Genomic DNA, 4,749 nt, shown 5'->3' on the forward strand with positions numbered 1-4,749 from the left:
ATCTGTTTGGGTGTGTGGCACAGCAGTATAAAGGTAAACTTTGTCTTAATTAAACAATTAATACAGCTGGGCAGTGGTGGCTCACACCTTTAATCCCAGCACTTGGGAAGCTGAGGTAGATGAATATCTGTGAGTTCGAGGCCAGCCTGGTCAACAGAGTCAGTTCAAGGACAGCCTGGGCTACTCAGAAAAATCCTGTCTTGTAAAACCAACCAACCAACCAACCAACGAAAAAACAAAAAACCCAACAACCCATAATTAATAGCTATTTATTACAGAAAATACAAATTAGCATAAAGAATAAAAGGCTAAAAGCACAATCTTATCACCCAGCAAAAACCTGCTCTTATTTTATAGGTGGCTGGAGAGCTGGCTCAGGGGTGAGCACTTGCTGATCCAGCAGAGGACCCAGCTTCAGTTCCCAACACTCACATGGTGGCTCACAACCATCCATAGCTCCAGTTCCAGGGGATTCAGTGCCCTCTTCTGGCTTCCACAGGCACTACACACACACACACACACACACACACACACACACACACACACACACACAGAGTGCACATACATATATACAGGCAAAGCACTCATACACATAAAATAAATCTTTTCAAGCCGGGCTGTGGTGACACACCTTTAAATCCCAGCACTCAGGAGGCAGAGCAGACAGATGTCTCACTCAGTTCAAGGCCAGCCTGGTCTACAGAGTGAGTCTTGGGAAAGCTAGGGCTACAAAGAAAAACCCTGTCTGGAATTTTTTTTTTTCTAATTTTAAATATATTTTATAATACACCCCTCTGGATTGTTTCTATGCCTGCATATGCTTTCTCTATAAAATGCAAACATATTGCTTTGTAACAACACTTTCCATCATTTGGTCACACTTGTGGGGCTCGGGCGGTAGAGCACTCACCTAGCATGTATGAGGCCCTGGGTCCCATCCTCAGCACCTCACCAAGATGGATGTGATGCTGTGTGTCTGGAATCCCAGCACCTGGGGAGTGGAGACAGGAGGATCAAAGTATAAGGTCATCTTTAGCTACACAGAGCTGGAGGCCAACCTGAGATACCTTGAGACCCTGCCTCAAGCGGGGGAGGGAGGTCATCTTTCTGTGCTGATGCTGCTCTTGAAAATATGGTGGATGTTCCTAAGACCTGTGGTAAGTTTCAGGCTGTGGTGGCGCACACCTTTAATCCCAGCACTCAGGAGGCCAAGGCAGGTGGATCTCTGTGAGTTCAAGGCCAGCCTGGTCTACAGAGCGAACTTCAAGAGAGCCAGGGCTACACCTGGAAACTCTGTCTCAAAAAACCAACCAAACAAGCAAACAAAACAAAACAAAACAAAACAAAACAAAGAAAGAAAGAAAGAAAGAAAGAAAGAAAGAAAGAAAGAAAAGAAAAAAGAGAAAAAGAAGAAGAAATGTGGTAAGCATTAACCACGCAAAGTGACACAATACAAGAGCAAGGACTCTCTGTCCGCCCAGGAAAAGTGACCTTCTGTCAGGAGACAGAGTGACCACGTCGGCAGCCTAAGTCTGTTTTCTGCAAAAAAGGCTAAAACTACAGAGAAGACTGGCTGAAGCTTGAGTGTGTTGAGCTCAGCCTCAGAGCAAAGAGGATGCTGGGAGGCAATACACAGAGACAGGGCCGAGTGGTCAGTTCTATGTGATGGTGTTATGAACACAATAAAATCATGAGCGTTAACTCACAAGAAGAGGAGGAGAAGGAGGAAGAGGGGGAGGAAAAAAAGACAAAAGGAAAAAGAAACTACGCCCAAAGGGGACTGGAGAGACGATTCATCAGTTAAGAGCACCTGTTACTCTTGCAGAGGACCGAGCTTTGGTTCCCAGCACCCACATGGTGCCTCACAACTGTTTGTAACTCCAGTTCTAGAGGACCTGACACCCTCTTCTGGCCTCTGTGGATACCAGGCACCCATGTGGTGCACATACACACATGTAGGCAAAATACAGATACAAAATAAATAAATAGACCGCTCCGTAGGGTGAAAGGTTAGCGGAAGTGCCCTTCTTTCCTTTCTGCTGGGTACCGGCTCCTTGCTGTCGACATGGGCAAGTTCATGAAACCTGGGAAAGTGGTGCTGGTCCTGGCTGGACACTACTCTCAGGATGCAAAGCCGTCATCGTGAAGAACATTGATGATGGATGGCACCTCAGACCGCCCTGACAGCCCTGCCCTGGTGGCTGGAATTGACCGCTATCCCCGAAAAGTGACAGCTGCCATGGGCAAGAAGAAAATCGCCAAGAGGTCAAAGATCAAGTCCTTTGTGAAAGTTTATAACTACAATCACTTCATGCCCACAAGGTACTCTGTGGACATCCCCTTGGACAAAACAAGGATGTCTTTAGAGACCCAGCCCTGAAACGCAAGGCCAGGTGGGAGGCCAAGGTCAAGTTTGAGGAAAGATACAAGACAGGGAAGAACAAATGGTTTTTCCAGAAGCTTCGCTTTTAGATATATTTTTGTTCCCATCATTGAAAAAAAAAAAAAAAAAAAAAAAAAAAGCTTGAAAAAAAAAATAAATGAAAGCAAACCAACACCGGACTTTTGGAACGCCTCTCCTTGTTAGCAGTGAAGACGGCACAGCTTTGCTAATCCAAGGACAGCTGTGGGGGTGGGAAGCACTGGAGAGATGGCTCAGTGGTCAGGGGCACCTGCTGATCTTGCGGAGGACCCAGGTTCCAGTTCCCAGCACCCCCATGGCAGCTCACAACTGCTTGTAACTCCAGTTCCAGGGGTGCTGACTCCCTCTTCTGGTCAGACATTGCATACAATGTACATACATCCATGCAGGCAAATACTCGGACCCTGTAAAAAGGAAAATAAATAAATCCTTAAATTAGAATTAAAGAAAAAAGAAAAACAGGCATGGCCACGCGTGGGCCTGTAACTACACACTGAGAGGGACAGAAACAGGAGCGTCACTGGGACCTCCCGGCTGCCAGCCTTGCTCCAGGTTTGTGAGAAACCCTATCCCCAAAGAATATGGTGGGGAGTGATAAGGCAAGACATTCAAAGTCCTCCTGTGGTCTCTCTCACGCATGCTCACAGGCACATATAACACACACACACACACACACACACACACACACACACACACAAATGCATCACAGGCCTGTTGGAGCAGAATCCACATTTTAATAAGATTTTGGACAATTCTTGTGCCCATTAATATTGAAGTGTGTCACTATTTGAAGTCGTTTTTGTGGGATGTAGTATACCCAGGGATGAGGTATACTACATGACTAAGATGTATCCTTTCCAGTCTCTCCCACCACTGGGCATCGGGGTGTCGGTTGTCTAATGTTCTCTCTTTTCTTGCCCGTGCTGTGTGGAATGTCCTTACGCAGTTTGGTGGCCTGCGTCCCTTATATTCTGTTTGTTTGTTTGTTTTCTTTTCAGGACAAGGTCTCGTGTAGCCCAGGCTAGCTCTGAATTCCTGATCCTGCTGCTTCTACGTCATTGCAGGCATGTAGTACCACAGTCAGTTTCATACTTGAACCCAGCATAAGTCTTGTGCGTGTTCGGTAAACATCCCAGCCCCTGTCCCTCGAATTCTTAAAAGTGGAATTTTTTGAGTAAAAGGGTCTTAATATTGCACTGAAAAAAGTTTTGCTAATCTATCTATCTATCTATCTATCTATCTATCTATCTATCTATCTATCTATTGATATAGGTATAGATATAGATATAGTTCAGGTGGTCTACATGCAGGGACCCCAGGGAACCCCCAGTGCTGCTGCGGGGGAAGTCTCAGTTTACCTTCTCCTGCAGCTTTCCACACTACGCCTGGTATTCTCACATCTTTACCCAGCAGATGCACAAGAGCCAGAGCTCAGGGCTGGTCCTCGGCCACCTTCGTGGCTCTCAACTCATCGGGCTGACATTTCTCCGTGTGAGCACTGTGCGTCCACTGCGAGCCCACCAAGAGAGTGAGAGGCGCTGCCAGGGAGGGGAGCCCCGCCCCGCCTTGGTACAGAGTCTGGCAGTAAGAGGACATTCATGTGGCCGTCTGGCTGAAGCGCCGCCGCCCGCTGGGAGCTAAAGCCAAAACTCAGACCGAGCCTCGTGCAGAGTCCCGGCTTCAGCTCAAGTGCCCAGCCAAAGCCACACCTCCTGGTTTGACAGGCCCTGGGTGCCTGCTGCCACCCAGGCAGGGCACCCCGTGGATCCTCGGGCCAGCAGGCGTGCCAACCAGGTGTGCCCCGGGGAGCAGGCAGCCCGGACAATTCAGGGAAGTGACCCCTCTTCGTTTCAGAGTGCCTGCCCCAGCAAGCATTGTGAATCACCCACTGGCCACAGTTGCAGGGGTTGGGGGGAGGGGAGGGGACGGGCAGGAGGAAGTGAGGCGCTTACTCAGCCCTCCAACTGCACGTGGCTGTGTTTGCAGCCTCCCCCCTGGGGAAGCAGTGTGGGGAGGAAACAGAAGGGGTCACACCCCCACATCCCCCCCGCAAAGCTGCACCTGTGCCCCACCGACCCTTACCACCTGTTGCCCAGCTGAGTACGAGCTGGGTCTCCTGCAGAGTCAGAGTCAGGAGAGGCTTGGGGGTGGGGTGGGGGGTGGGCAGGCCTGACATCTACTAAGGGTCCCACCTCATTGGTTCCCCCATTACCGAATCCCTGACCCCTAGAACTCTGTGTATTGTTTACTTTCTCTCTTTGGCAAACAAGAAAATAATAGCTTAGAGAATATTAGTAATAATGACCCCAACCTGGAAACGGCATCCT

The 4,749-nt window shown here is 48.8% G+C and overlaps 1 pseudogene; it reads left to right on the top strand.

Moving 5' to 3' along the window:
• The first annotated feature begins 2,050 nt into the window (after positions 1–2,050).
• LOC114698988 lies at positions 2,051–2,494 on the top strand (annotated as a pseudogene).
• The last annotated feature ends 2,255 nt before the right edge of the window (positions 2,495–4,749 follow it).

The sequence above is a fragment of the Peromyscus leucopus genome, chromosome 14, assembly GCF_004664715.2.
Source record: "Peromyscus leucopus breed LL Stock chromosome 14, UCI_PerLeu_2.1, whole genome shotgun sequence".
Classification (NCBI taxonomy): domain Eukaryota; kingdom Metazoa; phylum Chordata; class Mammalia; order Rodentia; family Cricetidae; genus Peromyscus; species Peromyscus leucopus.